This window comes from Podarcis tiliguerta, assembly GCF_965153285.1.
Source record: "Podarcis tiliguerta genome assembly, chromosome: 1".
NCBI classification, from domain to species: Eukaryota; Metazoa; Chordata; class Lepidosauria; order Squamata; family Lacertidae; genus Podarcis; species Podarcis tiliguerta.
The window spans coordinates 105295114-105320652 of NC_139534.1; the positions used below are offsets into that span (position 1 = coordinate 105295114).

Here is a 25539-nt window from a genome sequence, read left to right on the forward strand (position 1 = left end):
ATTGCCACATGTTTTGTCCATGCGTATATGTGTGTATAGTTCAATGTATAGGTTGTGAGAGCTGTTGTTTATGTAGCCAAAGTTGCATCGTCTCTGAACATGAGGGAGGTCTCAGTAGGCCGGGGGGGGGGGGGGGGCGGAATCCCAGCATTTGCGGATGTACAAAGAATATTTAGGGGAGAACTCTAAGGGGTGGAGATCCCCCAAACAGGCCAGTGAGGACCGAGCATGCTCAGTGGCCAAGGAATGCTTGCGCTCTCTCTCTCTCTCTCTCTCTCTCTCTCTCTCTCTCTCTCTCTGTGTGTGTGTGTGTGTGTGTAAAACTGGGAAGGGAATGGATGGAATAGAATGGAATGGCTAGAATTCTGAGCAGAAGTACTTCACACTGCAACATTTTGTGGCAGATTACACTTGAGGTGCTAAAATATCTTACAGGCTAAAAGCATGAAGCCAAAAAGCCTTTGGTTCAAATTCCACCTCAACTATTAGCCTGTTGGATAACTTTGTGCAATCTAGTATCTGCCAGCCTCAATCTTGCCCCAAATCTTCAATTTTTGGGAGTGATAATTATACTGACTTACCTTACGGCTTCTTGCAAAGGTTAACGAGGTGATGGATACGAAGCACTTTGACCATTACAAAAGTGTTGCCTTGCATAAATACTTTGTGTTCCTGTTGTCATAAATAAATGTCTTAGCGGAAAAGAGTGGAGTTTTGTGTCGAAATGGATCTGGTTGTTGTTGTTGTTGTTGTTGTTTTAAATCTGCTGCCACTTTGGTGTTCAATGTGTGGGTACGAAATACCTCTTGTTTCTCTTACAACTGTCTGGAATACAATAAGTTGCCGATATCATGTGTGAGTTTGTGCTGGTGTTGTTATTCGCCTTGCTGTGTAGGAGAGAATGCTGCTCCTCTGATTCTGTGCTCCTGTAGAATCTGCCTCTGATTTAAGGGCAGGTTTTATTCCCTAGCTGCCTCAGGGCTCCTCTTTTCTGATTGCATTAAAGTCTCTGTAATTCTCTCCTCATTAATGATTGGCATATTTTTACCTTTCACTAAAGGAGCTCGGAGGCGACTCCCCCTGGGAAACGGGGGGGAGGGGGAGTTGCTTCCCAAATGAAACAATTTCATCTTGCTCCAGAAATGCATTAAAAAGGGTTTGTCAGGATCTTATCACTAGTTAGAGGAAGCTAATCAAATTACTTCTATTTATTAGCTGCAGCAGCCTTGTGTCATTCCATCAAATTGCAGGTACTGGGACAAGACGGATGGCTGTGCTCCGTCAACATCCCAGTTTTGTCCCTTCGGTGCCTCCTGCTGGGGAAATGAGAATTGGTGGTTTTAAAGCTGACCCCCATCTCTCCCCTCCTATCCCCACCCCACCCCCAGGTTCTTTTCTCATTGGCCATGGCTTGTTCCACTTCACCTCTGTAGGAACTTTGCACTTGACTGCTAAATTCATATTATAGCACTGCTATAATAGCAGACATTTACTGATTATAATTGCCATGTAGGAAACAGAATGTTCTTTTCCTTGCACTGTTAAACTCCTGTGAGCAAGCTGCACATTCATGGGAAATCTAGGTCCCTGCACGTAGTTACATTCAGAAGTCTCCTTGAAATTCAGTTACATATGTGTAACGTTAGTGGGATCTGACTGGGATCTTAAACCATGGTTTGAATGTGTATTGGCTACTAAGCTGACAATAGCCCAGAGTTCCCTGTTTTGGGGTATAACAGAAAACTGTAGTTTAAGCTAACCAGGGTTGAAGGGAGGAAGAAAGGAAGCTAGAATCTTAAACCATGTTCAAACCATGGTTTAAGAACCCAGTTAGTAAACTAACATTAAACCACACGACGGGGTGAGCTCCCGTTGCTCGGTCCCTGTTCCTGCCAACCTAGCAGTTTGAAAGCACGTCAAAGTGCAAGTAGATAAATAGGTACCGCTCCAGCGGGAAGATAAACGGTGTTTCTGTGCGCTGCTCTGGTTCGCCAGAAGTGGCTTAGTCATGCTGGCCACATGACCCAGAAGCTGTATGCCGGCTCCCTCGGCCAATAAAGCGAGATGAGCGCCGCAACCCCAGAGTCGTCCGCGACTGGACTTAATGATCAGGAGTCCCTTTACCTTTTTATGTGTTGCAGATGTAATGGGTCACTGTTGTTTTAAGCTGACAGAGATTGGCATGGTGAAGGTGACCCATGGAAGAAGAAAGGGAGGGGATAGCCAAGCAAGGCACATGCAGGCCCAGTGCTCCTTCCTCGCTTGCTAGAGTTTGTTCAACCTGGGCAGATATAAAGGAATCTGGCCAAGCAGCTGAGTGCATATTCCACTTGATTGCAAGCTTGCGAGTCTTCACCATTTCTACCTCTGGCCTTAATGCAGGCTGTTTCTGATCTGGATCCAAAGGGCCAAATATCGAGTACATTATTTGCAGTGGGTCTCAGGCCATCATCTGAGAGCGGTTCCCTTATAGGCCCTCGGAACTTACCTTAGGAAAGTTTCAGAACCATCCCTTTTGATCTTGCAAATTGAGGTTCAAATCCTGCACTTCCCTACAGGCTAAGTTCGTGGCCATTCTTCAGATGCCGCCATGATCCAAGGCGCAGAGAGTGGCAATAAGGGGAAGGGCCTACTCAGTGGGAACACCACAACTGTGGAATGCTCTCCTTAGGCCAGGTTGGCACCAGCAAAAGGGCTTTTTATTTCCCCCCTCCCAGCTTTTTCATCCTCTGTACGTTGCATTAATGCTCCTCTGCTGACTGCTTTTTGTAATTATACTTTTATATCGTTGGTGTTGTTTAGTTGTTTTGTCGTGTCCAACTCTTTGTGACCTCATGGACCAGAGCACACCAGGTACTCCTGTCTTCTCTTTTATATTATGCTTTGTTAATTTGTTCTTCCGTTATTTTGAAGAATATTCATTTTCTTTTAAGACTATTCACATTCTTAACATTTTTGTAAGCTGCCTTAAGAACTTATTGGGGGGAGGGAACCCGACCCTGTAACAACTCTTGTCACATTGCGATGTTTACACGATTTGGCAGGTTAAAGGTAAAGGTAAAGGGACCCCTGACCATTAGGTCTAGTCGTGACCAACTCTGGGGTTGCACCACACATCTCGCTTTATTGGCCGAGGGAGCCGGCGTACAGCTTCCGGGTCATGTGGCCAGCATTACTAAGCCACTTCTGGCGAACCAGAGCAGCGCACAGAAACACCGTTTACCTTCCTGCCGGAGTGGTACCTATTTATCTACTTGCACTTTGATGTGCTTTCGAACTGCTAGGTTGGCAGGAGCAGGGAGCAAGGAACGGGAGCGCACCCCATCACGGGGATTCGAACCGCCGACCTTCTGATCGGCAAGTCCTAGGCTCAGTGGTTTAACCCACAGTGCCACCCACATCCCTTGATTTGGCAGGTACTCAATGACTATTTGAGCCACAGATAAGAATGTAAGAAGAGCCTGCTGGATCAGGCCCATGGCCCATCTCACGCAGCATCCTGGGCACACACAGTGGCCAACTGGATGCCTACGGGAAGCTCCCAAGCAGGACATGAGCATGACAGCACTCTTCCCACCTGTGATTGCCAGCTAGTAGGCACTGATACTCTTGTCCTCCATTAATTTGTCCAATCCTCTTTCGAAGCCATTCAAGATGGTGGCCATCCCTGCCTCCTCTGGGAGTCAGTTCCATAGTTTAACTATGTGCTGCATGAAGAAGTGCTTTCTTTAGTCCATCCTGAATCCACCAACATATGAGAGGGCTAAAGATACATGGACTGCATTACATACCCATCAATTGTCCCAGAAAATAATGGGACATCCTGTTTTTTCTCATGAGGAGAAAGTGGCCAAAATGGTTGCCGTGATCTCGCAAGATTTCAGGCTGCATGTGCATTTTGGAGCACTGTGCCCACAAAAAGCACTTTTTTGGGTGTGTGTGTGATATTGTGCAGGTCACGTGACTCACATGGGAATGGGGACCCAGAAGATGCCATCCTGGATTTGGGCCACGTCGTGTTGGAAGGTATGGCATTAATGCCATGGTAACAGTGGCATGAGCTGGCCTGATGAGATATTGATAATATTGAGGAATAGTTGGTGCAAGAACTTGGGATGAGCTCCCTGAGTTTGCTTTAGGAGATGCCCCTGAGCCCTGGTCACCAGAAGCAGGAACAATTGGGCCTGATTGCTGGGACTTTTCGCTTTGTTAGTCCCTGTGCTGTGGTAACCTTCTTGTCCCACGCTGTTGAAAAGTCAGCCCAGAATGGCCCGTCAAATTCCACAAAAGGCCATATCGATTGGTCTGTCAGAGTGTTTCCTGGGGTCCTTTATATCTCTCTGCCTCGTCGTTGGTAATGAAGAGGCTGAGTGCGGGGAGAGTCGGCAGATGCCGGGCTGCTGGGATTTCTTCATCTTCTCATCAGGATTTTAATTAGACACGTCCGAGAGGGCACACTATGTGAAGGCGGGCAGGAGCTTTATCAAACAGGCCCCATCTTTAATTACTGTTTACTGACAGATAACAAGTAGTGGGGTTGCGGGGGGAGTGGGGAGTGGGTGGGAGGTCTTAGAGAAAGGACAGCAACACCCAGAATATCCTTGCACTGCAAAAGCTCCGACGTCTCCCAGAGCTCCATGGGAAATTCATGGGTGCTTTGCCATTTTGGCATCCCTACAGCCCAGAAGGAAGAGGGGACCAATCACCTTTATATTCATGGGTCATTTAAAGGCAGGAATTCGGGGGGGGGGGGTGTCGGAAGTGGTCTGGAAGATTCAGTTTGGGATGCAAAGAGAGGCAAATGGGACTAGAGCTTTTTCTCCTGAGTGCAGGAAACCTTTAAAAATAGAGATATTAAAACTGAAAGTCTGGTACGCTGGTATGCTTTTTGCATTATACTATCTACATATGTGCCTCCCCCCGCCCTGTGGGAAATGTTGGCCGCAAAAGTTATCTGGACTGGCCAGTATATGTGCCTATATTACAATCTTTACTGGAGCTGTTTGGTCAGTACCACGTTTGATGGCTTTTGGCTTTTCCAGCACCAAAATCAGGAGGGGCGCTATATATTTTGGTTAGAAAGTCAGCAATTTCACACTTACCGTACATGGATGCCCCCAGACTTGGGTGGGTGGCATAAGGACCTGGTGATTTGTCCATTTTTAATTTAATTTTTAATCTCTTTCCAGAACTTCATCTCTTGTCCCCACTATTTGTCTCAGTTCCTCAGACTCCCTTCCTGAGAAAGTTTAGTTCAGACCCAAGGATCTGCCCTGCATCTTAATTTAGCTTCTCTGCAATCTCCTTATCCTCCAATCACTTCCCTAGCCGGTTTCTGGATTCTAATGACTTTAAAGGTTTTCCACTTTTGCTCTCAATGCTTTTAGCAATATATTCATTGATCCCCCCCCCTCATTCCTTATTGTCTGCCTGCATTTCCCCCGCAAAGTTTATATTCTTTTATATCCTCAATTTTGTCCTCCTCTTTTCAGCCCCAAGGAGCCAACTCCGAGGGCCCAAGGGGTCTTTGGCCCCTCAATAAAACATTTGAGGGGGCCGGGCTCCCCAAAGTTGATGGGCATTGCCTTTCAAATTGTATGTGTGAGCTGTACCTTGTGATTAATTAAGCAGGGCAGGGCTTACCGTTCCTCCCCCAATATTTTATTCAAGCTGGCATCCCTGCTTGGACTTAACTTCCATTTTCTGAAGGAATCCTTCTTGCCTCTTGCAACTTCCCTGCCTCTGCTTCTTGGCCACGGTGTTGCCTTTCCTTATGTGCAGTATACATTCTAGCTGAGCTTCCATCGTTGTGGTTTTGAACAACTTCCAAGCATTCTGAAGAGATCTGACCCCCTTGGCTTTCCTTTGCAACTTCATTTTCCCCAGTTCCTTCATTGCTGAGACACTTCCTCTTTGGAAGTCAAATGTGGCTGCATTAGCCAAATAAGTTGAATTTGATAGCACTGCGGCCGCTGTACCCAGTAGGTTCGGAAGCACTTACATCTCACACCACTTAAGATCAAATTGAGGGTTGCCTGCCCGTCAGTCAGTTCAATGACCTAGAGCCCAGCCATTTATGTTATTTAAAAATATATACCTTTTTGTTGTGGCCAGAGCACTCCTTTACCCGGTGGCGAATATAGGCTCAGTTCATCACACATTCCTTCTCTCTGTTGCTCCAGTAAATAACATACTGCGTGGGTAGGTCCAGAGCAAAATATGAGGAGGAGCTGTGAGCAGGAAATTGTTCTGAAACGCAGCCTCGGCTCATCTATTGGTTGCTAGTTCTCCAGATCTCTCCCACAGCTGGCTCTAGCCTAGAACTAGGATTTCAGCATACAGCCAGGTGCTTCCCTCTGGTTCTCTTCAGCTCCAGCTGATCTGCAGAATGCTGGGTGTTCCCAGGAGCAGCAGGACTTGATAATTGGACAGTTGTCTTTCCATTTTGCCACACAGTAGAGAGCAGATTATAGAGCCCACCTGCTATAGATTTCCTGTCAGCCCTCGTGAATCAAGTTCCACTGTCTTATTTACTGTTTGCTGGGAATAACATCACCTGGGGATACACTCTTAAACATTATGCATCCCCTCCCCACACTCACGCCACCATCACATGCTAATGTTGAATATGTAGCCCCTTCTTTCCTGTCTTCATCCTTCATGGGAAGATTTCCTCAAAAGGGAGGCCTTTACTTCTGCATCACCTGGGTGCTCGGTGGCAACTTGCAGGCAAGGCAAGTTTATGGCAATGAATATCCAAACCCTAACCCCCAAAGATGCATGTTTTATTTATACCACTGCCTTCTTTTTCAGATGACTGCATCCATCTTAAATGGTGTAAGTGGCAGGCATTTATATTTAGCTGGAGGGCTCAATATAGGGAGCCAGTGTGGTGTAGTGGTTAAGAGCGGTGGACTCGTAATCTGGTGAACAGGGTTCGCTTCCCCGCTCCTCCACATGCAGCTGCTGGGTGACCTTGGGCCAGTCACACTTCTCTGAAGTCTCTCAGCCCCACTCACCTCACAGAGTGTTTGTTGTGGGGGAGGAAGGATAAAGAGAATGTTAGCCGCTTTGAGACTCCTTCGGGTAGTGATAAAGTGGGATATCAAATCCAAACTCCTCTTCTTCTTCTTCTTCTTCTTCTTCTTCTTCTTCTTCTTCTTCTTCTTCTTCTTCTTCTTCTTCTTCAATATAAATTCCTGCCACTTGTAAATGCCTGGTGGAGACTGGGCGCAGAGTGTACTCTTCACCCTTCACACCCCCTGCTTGTGCAAGGGCCTGCTCACCAGCTTACTAACCCTCCATGTTGGATGAGCATGGAGGGAGCCTTCTGTACTCACCCAGTCCCCACCGCTGATGGGCAGGCAGTTGCATGCCAGGTGGGCACAGGGCATGAAGGGTTCTCTTCACCCTCCGCACCCTGCTCCCACCAGGCAGCGGCAAGGGCTGGGGTAGGGTGCCCTGTCCCCGCTTGAGCTATGCCGCTGGTCCTGCCTCCTTCCCAAAACTGGTCAGGAAGCTGCTGTGAGAAGGAGGCTGTGACGATCACACAGGGTCCCCGGACGTTTAACGGTCTATTGATCCCTGTGTCACCACTGTGCTTGCTTCCCAGCTGCCACCAACCCATTACTCTCTGGTAAAACACTGAGTCTAGTCAGTTGTTAAAAGTGAACCAAAAAACAAAAAACCCAGTTTATTTTACAAACATTAACAAGTTTATGGTTTCTCGGATACTATTCCTGTCAGTGGGACGCGGGTGGCGCTGTGATTAAAACCTCAGTGCCTAGGACTTGCTGATTGTAAGGTTGGTGGTTTGAATCCCCGCGGCGGGGTGAGCTCCCATCGTTCGGTCCCAGCTCCTGCCCACCTAGCAGTTCGAAAGCACCCCTAAGTGCAAGTAGATAAATAGGTACTGCTTTATAGTGGGAAGGTAAACGGCTGCAGCTTCGTCACACTGGCCACGTGACCCGGAAGTGTCTTCGGACGGCACCGGCTCCCAGCCTCTTGAGCGAGATGAGCACGCAACCCTAGAGTCGGACACGGCTGGCCCGTACGGGCAGGGGTACCTTTACCTATTCCTGTCAGTATCTTAACTTTAGTTTCTTTACCAGCCTATACCTTCCTAATACCATCTGACTGATTATCTCAACTGTTTGACTGACTCCTCTTAACAAATTCTCTCACTCCAGACTAGACCACCCCACAGACTTATCTTCTCGGTCTCTTCTAACTCCAGACTGTCTTCTCAACCACCCTAACTCTAACTCCTCCAAAAAACCCCAAAACACACCTCTGTGCTTAAACCTTATACACAGTTAACTCTGCCCCTTCGGTTCCCATTGGTTAGTCATTCTACAATTAGTTAACACTTTCCTTATGAACCCAGTATGATGTCACACACCTAGGTGGGCAAGCGCCACAGAGGCGCAAGGCTCTGATTTTGAGGGGGGGAGGGAGGGAAGGTGCTGGCACTGCATACTGCCAGAAAAAAGGCACCAGGAACACTGCTGTAAATAAGATTTGTCGCTCTGGTATCATTCTGAGGATTGTGTTCTTCTGAAGATTGCTCTTTCTGTTGGCTGCCACCTATTACTGGTTTGCGACAAGTTGAAGCTGCTTGAGGTGGCAGATTTGCAAACTTCCTGCAGCCTTTTGACCTCGTGGATCAGCGTTGCTTTTTGTTGCTGCTCCTGGCCAAGCTTTGTACATGTGTTTGCCAGTCTCGTATGCTCGAGAGTGTAACACACCGCATGAAAAATGCATGTACTTCGTCATGTTCTCTCGCAGAGTTCTTGACCAGACAGCGGATATAATTCCTGTGTAGTACTGTGATTGCAACATAACATAAGCAAAACAACTCTGGGCATCCTGAACAACTACACCTTCTCTTGCAGTGTCTATAGCTGTATATCCCATAATGCAAATAACAAAACCTGCTTGAGTCCAATACATCCTGTCTTCCACACAGGCGCATATCAATTAATTGCTTAATCTGCTCATGTGTCTAACTGCTACTGGGACCCATCCCAGTCCCATAGAGATGCATATCAACTAATTGCATGGGGCTATATTCTGGTAACTTGTTTAGCATAGAACCTTAATTAGCCAGCCCGTATATCTAGGCTAAAAGTGAGAACCAAATACAGATCTTTGCTATGGTAATTGCTTTGCACGGGGAACTTTTAGATAACTCCCATTTTATTCAGTATTTCCACCTCCCCAAGATGTGGTTTTTACTGCATATGGCCGAGTGCAAGACTTAGAATGTGATAGACTTTGAAAACACGACAGTTTATTTAATATATAATTGGTTGTGTTAAATTAGGGGGAGGGGTGCAGTAAAATATTAGTGCCTTAAAGACTATGCAGCAGTTTGGCTTTCTGATATTCATTGAATAACATTGAATCATAGAGTTGGAAGGGACCACAAGGGTCATCTAGTCCAACCCCTCTATGCAGGAATCTTTTGCCCAACGTGGGGCTCGAACGCACCACCCTGAGATTAGAAGTCTCATGCTCTACCCCAGGCACCCCCAAACTTGGCCCTCCAGCTGTTTTGGGACTACAATTCCCGTCATCCCTGACCACTGGTCCTGTTAGCTAGGGATGATGGGAATTGTAGTCCCAAAACAGCCGGAGGGCTGAGTTTGGGGATGCCTGCTCTACCCTCTATTTCCAGCTCTCAGTACAACTGGACCCCCTGGAAAACCAGTGTCCTGATTCCACAAAGAAACCCTAAGCACATACAGTTGTATGCATGGGGACTATTTTCAGATTTGCTTCCTTTCCCGCACTGCACAAGTTAATATGGTATCTCAAAGCAGCTCCCCACTGCCAGAATCTAGACTCTGGGGTGTCGTTTCAGATCACCATTCCAGGGAAATGAGAGAAATTTCAGGAGTGTGTTACAGCATGCTTCAAAACCTACTTTTGAATATATTGAAAATTAAAAGTGCTGTATTTTTAAAGAGCATTTGCTATGGTTACTTCTTCAAACTTTGTAACTTTATCAAGATGATAAGCATGGAGTAAAGTGTCACATGGAAGCCAAGGGATATGGGCCCTTGACATGTGTACATGCTGCATAAAGTCATTTAATGGTTTATGCCACTCAGGGACAAATCAAACTGTATATTCTTGCTTTTAAGGCAAAATAACATCAAATGGGAGGGGGGCATTCAATGCAGGAAACTTGATCAGGAGTTCATTTAGGACCAGGACCCTACCACTAGTTTATCTTCAAAATAAAAGTGTGCCTTATGTAATAAATAATGTCACCATGAGTATGCCAAACCAGTGAAGTGTCCACACTTACAGGAGCTTCTGAAGAATCATCACACCATTGGCTGAAACTGTGATTCCTGTTATATATTGGTTAGAACATTTTGACACCCTTTTTTGGTAGGTAGGTAATAATTTTACTATAAGCCACAACAAAACAGAAAGTAATACCACAACATTCCAATTTGAGCTACAAATTTAGCTCTTAATGGCCTGGCCACCAGCACAACTAAGGAAACAGGCAGAGTAGCTTAGTTTTCATTATCAAACAGCCAAAAGGCATACAGATGCTAGTTTCTGGGTTTTTGCTATGTCAGAGCAGTGTCACCGGTGGGTGTAGACAAGCAGTTTCATATCCAGTGACCCATCCATACTGAATTTTTATTTTAAAGAATACTTGTAATGCCATTTGCATTTTATCCAGCTACCCCTTACTTTCTTAAATATGCAAAATGAACAGCAGATCAAAGTTGCCTGCAGCCTTAAGCAGAAGTCAGCAGCTGCAGCCACCCTAGCAATGATATAAATTTCATGACTTATTCATTATTATGTTTATGTGTTATTTTCTGACACAAGCAGAACAAAAGGGGGGGGGGGCGTGTAGGTGGAAATAATGGGTGAACGACAGGCCAATCCTAGGCATGTCAGCTCAGAAGTAAGAATAATTGAGCTTAATGGGGCTTAAAAGTAAAGGTAAAGGTACCCCTGCCCGTACGGGCCAGTCTTGACAGACTCTAGGGTTGTGTGCCCATCTCACTCAAGAGGCAGGGGGCCAGCGCTGTCCGGAGACACTTCCGGGTCACGTGGCCAGCATGACATCGCTGCTCTGGTGAGCCAGAGCCGCACACGGAAACGCCGTTTACCTTCCTGCTAGTAAGTGGTCCCTATTTATTTACTTGCACCCGGGAGTGCTTTTGAACTGCTAGGTTGGCAGGCGCTGGGACCGAACAACAGGAGTGCACCCCGCCGCAGGGATTCGAACCGCCGACCTTTCAATTGGCAAGCCCTAGGCGCTGAGGCTTTTACCCACAGCGCCACCCGCGTCCCTTAATGGGGCTTTCTCCAAAGTAAATCCATGTGTATAGGATTGTAGCCTTAGAGTGTTCAACACCGATTGAGAAAATCTTGGAACTGGGGTTCAGTTATCACAGCATGTAATATCCATATAAAGGACAGAGGGTGGCACACCTCTGAGGTTTTACATTGTATGTTTAATAGTTCCCCCCCTTCCCAATGGATTAGAAATATTTAAAGTATCAATATAGGGTCTGTCTTATACACACACAGACATCTCATGATTGCTTTGGGATTCTGAAGAAACCGATTCTGCAGTATAGATTAGTATTGTCTATCTGGTTGCATGGCTGTTGCCCAATTTTCAGAGAGTGTATTTGTAAGTAAACAGGCATTGCATGTGGCAGTACTCTTCTCTTCACTACTGAAGACAACCTTTAAAACGGGAATGGGGAACCTGTGGTGTTGCTGGGCTACAACTCCCATCATCTCTCCCCATTGGCCATGCTGGCTGGGGAAGGTGAGAGTTAAGAACCAAAGATCACCAGAAGAGCCTGCTGGACCAAGCCAAGGGCCCATCGAGTCCAGCATCCTGTTCTCACAGTGGCCCGCCAGATGCCTGTGGGAAATCCACAAGCACTCTTTGAGCACTGTGGAAGCAAAGCAGAGCCACTGTGGCTGGTAGACACCGATAGCCATGTCTTCCATGAAATGGCCTAGTCCTCTTTTAAAGTTGGTGGCCATCACTGCCTCCTGTGGCAGTGAGTTCCATAGTTTAACTGTGTGCTTGGAGTCCCCAAAGTGCCTGGAAGGTCACATAATTTCCGAGCACGTTTCCAAGCACAATTCAAAGCATTGGTGCTGACCTTTAAAGCCCTAAATTGCCTCAGCCCAGTACAGTGGTACCTCTGGTTACAGACGCTTCAGGTTACAGACGCTTCAGGTTACAGACTCCACTAACCCAGAAATAGTACCTCGGGTTAAGAACTTTGCTTCAGGATGAGAACAGAAATCGCGCGGCAGCGGTGCAGAGGCAGTAAGAGGCCCCATTAGCTAAAGCAGTACCTCAGGTTAAGAACAGTTTCAGGTTAAGAACGGACCTCCAGAACGAATTAAGTTCTTAACCTGAGGTACCACTGTATCCCTGAAAGGGCATCTCCACCCCCATTGTTCTGCCCGGACACTGAGGTCCCTCATTGCGAGAAGTGAAGTTACCGGGAACCAAGCAGAGGGCCTTCTTGGTATTGGCGCCTGCCTTGTGGAACACCCTCAAGGAAATAAACAACTACTTGACTTTTAGAAAACACCTGAAGGCAGCCCTGTTTAGGGAAGTTTTTGATGTTTGATGTTTCATCGTGTTTTTAATATTCTGCTGGGCAGAAACCCAGCCAGATGGGTGGGGTATGTATGTATGTATGTATGTATGTATGTATGTATAAATAAGTAATTCCTGCTTTAAGAAGCCCCCTGGACTGTCTTAGTGTGGGGGAGCAAGGTGTGAGGAGAAGCATGTTAATGGGAGCTATGGTTGTGGGCTTAGTCTGCTGGGCCTTGTAGCAGCCCCCTTGTTTTGAGGGCAGGAGTTCCCCACTGAATGGGCGTCATTCTCTCTCTCTCTCTCTTGTACAGATCTGTCAAGCAGAAAATGTTTGCTTGCCGCTTTGGATTCCAGATCAAGGTGGAAAGAATAAAAGTGATTTGGAAATCACCTGGCTGAGTAGGCAGGCTGCAGAGGGCATACGGGACAAAGAGCTTTTGCTTGTGTGGGGTGCAGCTGGGGATGGGGAGACATAGATGACCGGATTTATTTATTATTCATATTCTAATTTTTCTCTGCTCGTATTTCTCCCAACTGCTGGAAATAAGGGTTTTTCTTAACTGTCTCTGTTATTTCGTGAGCTCCCTGTGTGACATTGACACTGTCTTTGAGATGGGGAGCGCCCTCTGGTGGTCAAGGACACCCAGACACCTTCCCCATGACTAGCAGGCGAGATTCGCAGCAATACAGGTTTAGTATATTTAGGTTGGCTTCCTCTGGCTTTTCATTTGCAAACATCACGGTACACTTTGGGGGCTTCTTCCCTAGGTGGAAAGGATGGAGTGGAATCTGGAAGGTAAGAAATTGGAAAAAGGAAGATTGCAGGGTATATTCCTAATCTCGTCTGCACACTTATTGGGTGTCCTTGCTTCTAAAAACACCCCTTTTCCAAACTTTGCATTTTCCTTCAGAAATGTACATTTGGTGCAGTATGATGTCGGTGTCCTGCAGTCTGACAGCAGCTCATTGTCCAGAGGTTATTCCAGTGAGCATACCAAGATCTTATTGGGTTATATCTTTTTCACCTGACAGCCACTTCACGCAGGATGAAATCGGCAGGAACCCTGCATGGAGGTTATTGCTTGTGATCATCCTAAACCGCACATGCATAATTCAGTCATAAACACAGAATCATCCCCCACGATAACCTGGGAATTCAGAATTCAAAATCATACAAGTTCTGAAATAAAGTGGGAATTTCTAGGGACACCAGTTTTCCAAGGAGATCTTCTTTCTCCCTCACCGCCCACCCTTGGCATTAACAAATACCTCACACTAATCTGATTTTGGTTATTTTCACATATGCTGATGGCAGTATAGTCCACTCCTTGGCATACAGAAATTCAGCTCAGGTTTCCCTTCTCTTTCTTTTAAGTGGATTAAATAGACTGAGTGGGATAGTCTTTGCCTGCCTGCCTCAACCTTCATTAGTTAACATGTTTCATTAGCTACAATACTGTAAGATCCGGGGCTAAACCAGTAGGTTTGACTTCAGCAAACTGTGCTGTTGTTGTTGTTGCTGCTGCTATTTATTAGTCACATTACTCATAAAAAATGACTCTAGGAGACCTACAAACACAAGCAGAAAAAAGCATGGATAGTCTTTCTGATCACATTTCTGCTGTCTTGGATCTTATGCAGATTTAGGATGAAGATGACCATGAATAGCACTGAAGGCCTCTGGGAAGCCAATAGGGTCTATTCAGGCAGAATTTTCTGCCCTGGAGTTCTTCAGGTGTACTGGAAATAGTTGTGAAGGAAGACAAACTGCCCATAGACTTCTCTGGAAATGATGAGTAGGTCTTGGCAGTCTCTGAATCAGTGAGTCACTGTGTAAGACATCAGAGCCACCTCACCAGTCACTCAGAACTGCTTAGATGCCAAAAGTCCCTCTGGAAAAGGCAAAAATATGAAACTTGTGGGGCATTGTTGTACATCTTTAAGCCACTGGTGGGTTGGGACTCACTAGTGGGCCATGGCCCAATCCAAGTTGGGTCACGGCAGGAGCACCACCACCATGCAAATATATGGTAAAAAAATAAAAACAAACATGCATTTGGGGAGCAATTTCTTAAGTTAGAAGTGGGTCCTGGGTCTGAAAAGGTTGAAGATACCCTCTGTAAGCCACTTCACTACCACGTTGAATACTTTACCATATTGCCCAAAGTTTGGTCTTGGAGTACAGGAAGAGCTGCACCTGCTTAACCATGGGAGCTCTCCCAGGTCCTGAAGAACACCACTCTAACTTTTTAAAGTGGAAAGATAGATGCTCTTTGTTCCTTCCTGGCTGCAAACTGCTGCCAATCCACCCCTGCTCTAGTACTATCTGTTGTGTTCTAGTTCAAGGAGGAGGGGGGTGGATGTTCCAGGCCCTGTTTTCATTTACATTCAGTTAGGTTTGATGGCAGAGTGTATTATAATTAGGGAGGAGCGGGTTCCTTTTGGCTCAATTTTGGAATCGGCTTGCTGGGAAAGGTGCAGAAAATGTACGTCAAAATGGTCAGGGAGCTAAAGGAGCTAAAGCCACTCTCCTACAAGAAAAAGTTGCAATATTTGAGGGGGTTTTTAGTTTAGAAAAAAAGGCAAATAAGAGGATGGCATGATAGAGGTGTATAAAATTACGCTTAGTGTGGTGAAAGTGGACAGAGTTTCTTTTTTCTCCCTTTCTCTTAATACTGGAATTCAGGGTCATCTAAGGGACGCGGGTGGCGCTGTGGGTTAAAGCCTCAGCGCCTAGGGCTTGCCGATCGAAAGGTCGGCGGTTCGAATCCCCGCGGTGGGGTGCGCTCCCATTGTTCGGTCCCAGCGCCTGCCAACCTAGCAGTTCGAAAGCACTCCCGGGTGCAAGTAGATAAATAGGGACCGCTTACTAGCGGGAAGGTAAACGGCGTTTCCGTGTGCGGCTCTGGCTCGCCAGAGCAGCGATGTCACGCTGGCCACGTGACCCGGAAGTGTCTTCAGACAGCGCTGGCCCTTGGCCTCTTTGAGTGAGATGGGCGCACAACCCTAGAGTCTGTCAAGACTGGCCCGTACGGGCAGGGGTACCTTTACCTTTAAGGAAGCCAAAGGTGGCTGTAGCGGGGAAGAGAGGAAGAAAAAACCCAATTACACAAGCTCATGCCCACTAACAGTACATTGGATCTTACTTGTTGTACTCACATGGAAATGGTGTTGATTATTATAGCTACATTGCTACAGGGATGACCTGAGTATGTGCGTGCCTTTAAAAAAGACAACCCTGAAGCAACCCTGTAAAATTTGCAGATTTGCTCAGCTGATGTGCCTAATTTTGCAGAATAACTTCTGGTGTGCTACCGAATTGTAGGATGTTGCAGAGCAAAGAGCAGAATTTTCAAGGGTAAATTGGAACCTCTCACTCCCTCTCTCAAAACACACACACACACAGACAGACGTACCTTCATGAAAACCTCATTACACAAGTGTGACTTGTTAGGTTTTCCCAGAGTGCAAATATGGTTTATAGTTATACTTTCAAATAAGTCAGAGCTGATCAATCCCAAACTCTGTTTCTGCTATTGTAGATTTGAATTGCCCTGCTCTGAACATCACCCCCTGGTTCTACTGCTGTAATCCTCCTCCTTCTTACCACATCAGCTTGCTAAACACTCCCCCAATCCCTAGAGAACCGTGATCTATCTTCTCTACTTGCAAGCAGAAAAGCCCTTGCACACAAGACCTCCTTCCCAAGGGAATTCAATGAAAAGTATTTGGCTCATTCCAAGGGTCATCAGTGTTGTTGTTTTTTGCTCCCCAGGGGCCCACCTTGATGTTCCCCATAGCCGTCTCTGCCCTTGGGGCATTTATACATTCTGTATGGTATTATGAACATTCTGGGCATGAACCTTCCCTAACCCCTCGGAGACCTTGGATGTGGAAATGGAGAAGATTTCCAAGTGTGCTTGCCACCAGCCCACCACAGCCTCCCAAACCTTTCTGAGCAAAAAGGGTTGTCCCAGGAGAGGAGAAAGAGCTCCATAAGTAAATGATCTCTTCTGTCTCTCTTAATCAGGCCAAAGAACAGTGAGCTGTCCTGGGTGATCAGCTTGCCTTAAAAATGTTGTTGTTGTTTAAAAAAACTGAAGTCTCTCTCAGTATGATCATTCAATTCCTCCCTTTCTCCCTAGAGAAACAACAACAACAATTGCATACCTGTAGTTCTATCACCTTTAAAAATGGTAGGTAGATAGATGATAGATAGATAGATGATAAATAGATAGATAGATAGATAAATGATAGATAGATGATAGATAGATGATAGATGATAGATAGATAGATAGATAGATAGATAGATGATAGATAGATAGATGATAGATGATAGATAGATAGATAGATGATAGATGATAGTTGATAGATGATAGATGATAGATAGATAGATAGATAGATGATAGATAGATACATAGACAGACAGATAGATGGATGGATGAATAGATAGATGATAGATGATAGATGATAGACAGATGATAGATAGATATTTATTTTGACTAGCCCTACCATTAGACAGAGTGGTGTGGCCACCTCAGGTGACAGATCCTAGGGTGAAAGGAGCAATGATGAAGACAGAGCTGAAGGTACCATGAAGCCTTTTCTGTGTCCATCCACAGGCTATTCTGCTGCCCTTTGGAGGATTCTGGCCTGTTAGCCACCACTACTGAAGTAAAATCCAACCGTCTACCCAATTAACTTCTATGTATACCGTATTTTTCCATCGATAAAATGTCCCCATGTATAAGACGCCCCCTATTTTGGGGGACTCAGATTTAAGAAAATGGGCGGGGGGGGGGGAGATGTATCCAGGTATAAGATGCCCCCTAATTTTTGACATTATTTTTTTAGGGAAAAAACCTAGTCTTATACACGGAAAAATACGGTATGGCATGGTGGCCACCATCTTGTATTTCATCTCAGGCAGCAAAATGCCCCGGGCTGTTCCTGACTGGCGATTTCATGGGTGAAAAGAAACAGCTGCTTCAATGTAGCATAGTGGTTGGAATATTGGACCAGGACTAAGAACCCCCAGCCTCAAATCTCACTCAGCCATGAAGCCAGCTGGGTGACCTTGAGTCAGTCTCTCCCTTATGGGATAAAATGGAAAGAGTGCAGAAACTTGTGCGCTGTCCTGAGCATCGTGGAAGAAGAGTGGGATAAAAGTTGTTGTAACTGAGGAAAGATACCCACCTCCGTGCCGTGGGACATGGCTGGCCAAGGATGTTTTGCTGCCTGTTGTGCTAGTGAGCATTGCAAGAGATCCACTCCCAGACTCCTTTGCAACAGAGCAGCAGGTGTGGGACGCGTCCCAGATTGTGTGTGGCTATGCAGAGTTGAGCTCTTGCATTCTGTGCAAGGGATCTAAGGTCACATGCGAACATTCCATTTGAAGCCCGTGGCTCCCTCTAAAGAATCCTGGGAACTCCCTCACGGAACTACAATTCCCAGCACCCTTAACAAACAAAAGTTCCCATGATTCTTTGGGGGAAGCCCTACGCTTTCAATGTGCTTTAGATACATGATGTGGATGCGACCTCAGCACACATCTTGAATTGTTCACAGCTTCCCTGGATCCGTAAAAAAAAGGCCCCACAAGAGTTGCTTGTGTAGCAGGCCTGAGAGACTTTGGCCTAAGCCACTCTCTCCTGCTTTCTTGTAGCCACCAATAATAGGAGCTGGCTCTGCATTGCATCCCCATGGAATGGTCTTAATCCTGCGTTCATTGTCGAAGTGCTTTTCAGGCTTCTTCCCTTCCCCTCCCTTCCTGCCATGTCTTTTTGGATAGTGCTGCTGCTACTGCGGTGGCTGTTCTTTGTTCTCTCGCTCCCTCCCTTCTCGCTGCTCCCTTGGTGGTCTTGTTCTTTTGGTGACCCTTTGGGGTTTCGCTGGGGTTGGCATCTCAGTGGTGTGCTGCTGAGCCGCTACAAAAGGAAGCTGTTCGGTTCAGGCACAAGGCTCTGGCATAGCCCGGCAGCATCCAGGGAACGCAGAGCAGAGCGTTCTTGCACAGTGCGTGTCCCCCTCCCCTGGGTATTTCAGCATGTAACATATATCATCGCCCGTCATTCAGAGACAGCTTTACTCACTATACAAGTATTAATTAATTAACCCTCACCATGTGCTGCGAGGGCAGCATTAAAACGCTCATTTCCCTGTGAAGGCGCTGAGAGGTTAAGTGACTTGTCCTAAACTGCTCATTCAGTAAAATGATAGATCTGGGAATAGGATGGAGGGCTCTGAGCCCCCTCACTCTTTTGTCAGAATTATTTATTTAGATATGTAGCCTGCCTCATCCCCAAGGCTTAAGGCAAGCATCCCTTTCCTGCAGTGATTTAGGTTTAAAAAATAAAAAATAAAATAGATGCACAACTGAGGTTTGTATCAACAGCCAATCAAGGCGGTGATCAAGGAGTCTGTGCATAAATTTGGAATTGTACCAACATTTTGTATGTGAGCATCCCTGCCCCGCTCTATCTGAGAGGCCTGACTGACATGGAGTGATCCGTTCAGATTTTCTTGAGACCTGATCTTAAGGAATTTTTATAATGTCTTTCCATCAACCATTCATCCATCCCACGCTTTTCAGTGCAATTCCTCTTCATTTTCCTTGCCACGAAAAGTCCATTTGGTTTTTCAAAAGTGTATTTGTTGTGCAAGGGCGACAGAGCACTTCAATCCACTTTAATTGCACAAACCTAAATTTATGGTATGCACTTGAATCCATCCCATGAAATAGTGACGATCTGGAGGCACCCTGTTGTGGCACCTAGATAAACAATCTGAGACATTTTGGTGCTTGATTAGAAAAACTATCTGGAAAATCCAGGATAAACATGTAGACTGCTGCAATTTTTTAATAAAAAAAATTCAGTCGAGCTTGCTCACTGTGGCCTTGCGATGGGGATAGAGAAAGTGTTTTGACTGGGGAGCCAAAGTCTGCTTGAACTCAATTCTGCCATAAAGCACTGCTGCTGAGAAATGAAGTTAGACAACACACTATTCAATAATAATAATAATAATAATAATAATAATAATAATTTGATCATACCCCGCCCATCTGGCTGGGTTTCCCCAGCTACTCTGGGCCACTTCCAACAAAATATTAAAATATAGTAGTCTATCAAACATTAAAAGCTTCCCTAAACAGGGCTGCCTTCAGATGTCTTCTAAAACTTCCCTAAGGGTAGACGATATTAATGGCACATGTGCATTGCACAAAAGACATAACCCGCACCAAAGAGTTTGCAACATCAAAATATTCCAGGAACTGGCATCTTTCCTGTGGTTACACTGGACAGGGAGATCAAAGTAGGAAGAGACAGTATTGTATCGTGTGCTGATTCAGGCATTGCCTCTACCCTCACCTTCCCCCAGGGATCTCTTGCTCCCACTCCAGTCTCTCAGCACAGAAAGCTGGCGAGTGAAAGGAAGAAAGGATTGTGGCATGACTGCTGCTTTGTGAGAAAGGGGTGAACATGGGACCCGTTCAAATGGCAGTGGTAGCCATGGGGGAGCCAAGTAGTCCTCTTCTCTCCTTACTCATTTGAAGAATTGCTTCTTCGTCTACATTGGAATAGAGAAATGAAACGATGTGCGGTAGGTCACTGGCTTCTGCACAACATCTAAACAGATTGGACCAGAAATATGTGTGTAGAGGCAGCACAGTTGCCATGAACTGAATATATCAGAGATGCTCATAGGGTTAGAATTTGATGTTCTGTGCACTGTTTTACATCATCTGGCTGGCTGCAATGTGCTTGCATTGTTGTGCTGTACTGCGGAAATATCCCTGTTGTGTTTCAGGCCTGGGAGAATATTGAAGGACCTTTTTCATTGAGGTCGAGGACTTTTCAAGATGACAGGTTTATAAAGGCAGCAGTTACCCATTTCTGTTTTGTTTACAATCCACATATCTTCAAAGTGCTACTACTAGTACTATTTACTACCACGGGTTTCCCCGCCATTCACTGCAAGATCTTGTATTGCATTTCCCAGCACTAAAACATCCAGCCTTCAATGCAGAGAAGGTACCAGTGCCTTGAGTAGTTTTGACTGTACCTCTATCCACAACCAAAGCTGCACATTTTGTGGTGAATGATGTCCAGGTCCCCTTTCCTTGCCCTGGTGCCTGGTCTTTCATTGTGTCATTCTTTCAAGTGTTGAGGCAAAGTTGTTAGGCTGCAATGGAACTGCATTGCATCGAAACAAAATAGGGTGGTCCCATACCAGAGATGTTGCAGCAGTGGGTTTCATGCATTGGCAGCAGGTTGGCCTGGGTGACTTTTGAGAACCCTTCAAACCCTATGACTGTGTCATTCTAGATATGGCAAATCTAGCAGAGGCTCAGAAAAGGCACCCAGCAATAGCAGAATGGCAAGCACTGCACAAACAAGGACTATCGATTAACCAGGCTTTTAATTTATTTGTGTTAAATGAAGAGATGTGATAACGTTTTATCTTATCTCCTAGAGTGCCTTACAGAAGGCTGCATAGTTCATTAAGAAGCAAGACCCATTGGAATGAATGGGAATGGCTGCAGCTCTTGCACAACGGCTGTTCATTTCTACGGCACTTGCTCTGCCTTGCGCAGCCTAGCAGACTGTGGCCGAGCCAAAGGGCAAGAAGAAAACACACTGGTTTGACATCAACAACGAAATTCATCCCCGATAAGGGTAAATTAATGCAACCTAAAAATAATATAAAATAAAATGCTCTTAAAGTAGACGATAAGGTAAAGGTACCCCTGACCGTTAGGTCCAGTCGTGGACGACTCTGGGGTTGTGCGCTCATCTCGCTGTATAGGCCGAGGGAGCCAGCATTTGTCTGCAGACAGCTTCCGGGTCATGTGGCCAGCATGACTAAGCCGTTTCTGGCGAAACCAGAGCAGTGTATGGAAATGCCGTTTACCTTCCCACCAGAGCGGTACCTATTTATCTACTTGCACTTTGACGTGCTTTCGAACTGCTAGGTGGGCAGGAGCAGGGACTGATCAATGGGAGCTTACCCTGTCATGCGAACCGCTGACCTTCCAATCGGCAAGCCCAAGGCTCTGTGGTTTAGCCCACAGCGCTGACCTCTAAATTACCAGCACTACTTTGGAAAATAATAGTGGAATAACTGTTCATGATTCATGGGCGTTATTAGCTCTGGGGTTTTTTGTTTACAAAAGCTAAACAGTGTTAGCAATCAAATAAGGCAGGTTGGGACACTGCTTTGAGAAGCAGCAAACGTTTCAACTAAAGCCTAACAAGGTACAGAAATCTGTAGAGATAAACCACTGGGAGCCATTCTACACATCAGAGATGGTTGTGGAAGAATTCTGTAGCATCCTTCTTCAGACTGCAAGCAGATGGAGAGTCTCCATCCGCTCCTCCATTCAATACTTGCCTGCTACACACATTGCATATAGTAAACTAGCATCAGAATGAGACTGGGCTCTCTGTATGTTTCTCTCTGATCTGCTACATGCAGGGGAGGATTAAAAACGATGACTCCTCCCACTTGCAGTCTGCAGTGCCACAGCCCAAGATTCTACCATATGGTGTTCAATGCATAGAACAACTCTGAGTTTAACCTCTTCCTTGGCTTTCATGATTTCCTTCTATATAATGCTTCTATTTTACCTGGTGCCATTTTCTACCTGGTTTGCTGTGTGGGATTTTTTTGTATTATTATTATTTAGATTATTATTATTATTTAAGCTGTTCTTCAGAATTGCACCATCTTTCCATGATAGCGCTGCCTTTGCTCTGAGAATTTTCCGTAGGACTTAAAATATATATAGAGGGACCTAGGTCTCTTCAGGCTGCTTTTGTTCCCTTTATCCGCATGCAGTATTGTGTTATCAAACGGTGCAATCAAGCCCGCTTGGCATGAATTCCAGCTTCTCATGTATATTATACTAAATGAAATTTCTGCCAGTCATTCTGTCAGCTCAATGGGAAGCTGGCCATTATTTTATGATAAAAGTTAAAAAGTCAAAAATTAATCCATCGAAAAATTGCTTAGTCATTAAAGAATTGGAGGGTGGGTGGGGGAGAGCGTAAAGTCAATTTCTCAGTCTATCGTATCTGAGAATGGTATAATGCCCCCCCTCTGTGTGTGTGTGTGTAAAAGCAGGGATGTGAGAATCCACTGCTTCACACCAGCGAGGAGGGGAAAATGTGGCCTTTGCTCCCTTTCATTTGAATCCTGCTGCTAATGTGCCTTTAAATTGGTAAAAGGGTTCTAATGTCAGTGTGATGTTGCCATGTGCACTGTTGCACTGGGGGGCATCATCACTCTCTAGCACAGCAGCCTCTCTCTGTTTCCAATGCATCATGGGTACATCACATACACGTAGGGCATGCAGAGGCTTACCTAGGCTCCCTTGCACCCTTGGCAAGGAGCTGAATCAGTGGCTCCAAAGCTGGGAGGGACCATGGACCAGAAACTCAAAATGCTTGTTTTTTATCACCTTTCATGCTCCACCAGTGATTTCCTCCATGGCCATTTGGGTCTGCTCTGCTCTGCCTTCCCTCCTTTCTCCTCTTCTTCAGGCCATCTCCCTCCCTCCCTCCTCCTGCAACTCTTGCCCACTCTGCTGTGACAGCCCATGCCAGCAACCAGATTCCTCCACTGAGCACAACCTCCAGAGGAGCTTGTGTGCCTTGTCCGGCTGCCCAGAGCGGTGGAGGAGATCCTGGGGACTGTGCAGATGGACAGGTGAGCTCCTAGTCACTCCAGAGTTGAGAGCCATGAGTTTCGTGTCTCCTGGGCCTGCACCCTTGCCTGGGGGCCAACCTAGCCAACCCCTGGCCCAATGCATGTGATGTGGATGGGATTTCATAGTTCCACCACCCTCAGAAGTTCTTTTCATTGCAGAAGTGAAGGGAACGTTACCAGTTTTGGGCCTGAGTACTGATGAAAAGTGTAATATGGTCGAAACAGTACTTCCACTGGAAGGACCTGCTGATGTGGGATGCAAGGCAATCACTCTGGAAATTCAGATGCATTTGAGAGATGGAGGTTGCTTGTTAGGTGAGCATAACATATAGATAAATAAGCAGTCCTTTCATCCCTGTAGAAAGGTGCCAATTGCCCTCTACTTCAAGGCGAAGATAACTCAAGGCAAAGGGCTGTAAACCTTACAAATCATGCAAAGAACCAACGAAGTGGGTGGGCTCTCTTGTCACTGTCATTATGGCCAGTGGCACATTTTTTTGGATCCGGAGGACCACAACAAACTATCAATAGATAACATTTAAAATGGACAACCAGAGAATAAATCACGGCGTGGTCTGCCAATGGCAAATATTTCAGCAAGTTGGATGCTCCCTTAGGGGTTTGGCAGCTAAATCTAACAAAGGAAAGTTCTAAATTATGGACATTTAACATTGTTTAGCAGGTGAGATTTAGTTTGGTTTGGCAGCAGGGGGAGATGTTTATGCGCCATTTTGAACATTACAAGGTGCTGCAAATCTTTTGACTGCAGATCTCACTGGTGGGCCTTCTTTTTTTAAAACAACAACACCCACATAAAGATTGTTGCTTAGCAGGTTGCTATGCAACATGCTGGCTGGGGCTGATGGGAGTTGTAGTCCAAAACATCTGGAATGTACTGAGTTGTTGAAGGCTGCCCTAAGGGGACAGAAACAGATCTTAGGAAAGGAGGAAGATCTTGGCATTCTTGATTCTGTGTTTGGTTTATTATTATTATTATTATTATTATTATTATTATTATTATTATTATTTTGTAGACATCCATCTGACTCAGGAGACAATGGCGGAGTGTGCCTTTGGGGGTGAAGTCAAATTGTTGGAAGGTTAAAAATAAGAATAATCGCTTCTTCAGTTCCTTGTTGTGCCCTTTGATTGAAATGGGACATCTGCTCTTTTCTTGACCTTTTTGCTTCTGTAGGTCTTTCTCCCATGGGCCTGGCAATATGCTGTGGTCCCGTTTCCACCATTTTTAAAATGTTTGTCTGTCAGCAGATATGGGGTGACGATGAGTGCTATTGACTGGAACTGTCCAACTTTGCTGTGCATCCAGCAGCTCAACCAATTTTTTTTCCTTGACACATATGGATGATTTGCTAGGATGAAATCCAAAAATCTCTGCTTTCCTCCCCTTTCCTGATATGTCTATATTAAAGCTGAAAGCATTTGTTGATTAATTGGTATGATCAATTAATTAAATCAGAGATCTAATTTGTACAAATTAGCTTTCTGGACTTTCCCAGTGCCTACATTAATACTTGGCTCCACTGTTTGCTTGCTTCCTCCTCTTGCCGTACCTCCATTGTTCCTCTGTTTTGGAGCATTTTACTGAAAACTGAGAGGCATGGACTGCTAGTTTGGGTCTGGGGGGCAAACCAGAGAGTGAGGGCCTATACCCCAGCATTTTTGTTTTCTGCTGGGTACAATTGGTCCTGCATGTTAGGGCAGAAATGAGTATGGATCTCATTGCTGGAAGGAGCTTCCTGGTAAGAGGAAGGATGAAGGGATTCATAGTAATTTGTTCTATTAGAGCTGGGGTAGCTAACATGTAGGGACACGGGTGGCGCTGTGGGTTAAACCACAGAGCCTAGGACTTGCCAATCAGAAGGTCGACGGTTCGAATCCCCGCGACGGGGTGAGCTCCCGTTGCTCAGTCCCTGCTCCTGCCAACCTAGCAGTTCAAAAGCACGTCAAAGTGCAAGTAGATAAATAGGTACCGCCCCGGCGGGAAGGTAAACGGTGTTTCCGTGTGCTGCTCTGGTTCGCCAGAAGGGGCTTAGTCATGCTGGCCACATGACCCGGAAGCTGTACGCCGGCTCCCTCGGCCAATAAAGCGAGATGAGCGCCGCAACCTCAGAGTCGGCCACGACTGGACCTAATGGTCAGGGGTCTCTTTACCTTTACCTTTAGCTAACATGTGTTTGTGTGATTTCCCCCAGAGA

At 45.8% G+C, this 25539-nt stretch overlaps 1 protein-coding gene and 1 long non-coding RNA gene across 3 annotated transcripts in view; one reads left to right on the top strand and one right to left on the bottom strand.

The window, feature by feature from the left end:
• LOC310681474 overlaps nt 1–11904 on the bottom strand; it is a 360526-nt gene extending 348622 nt beyond the window's left edge. The window contains exon 1 of the long non-coding RNA XR_014513334.1: nt 11859–11904. This is a non-coding gene — a long non-coding RNA (uncharacterized lncRNA). The remainder of the gene's footprint in view (nt 1–11858) is intronic.
• Nucleotides 1–25539, top strand: part of ESRRB (estrogen related receptor beta) — a 158859-nt gene that overhangs the window by 18947 nt on the left and 114373 nt on the right. The window lies entirely within an intron of this gene.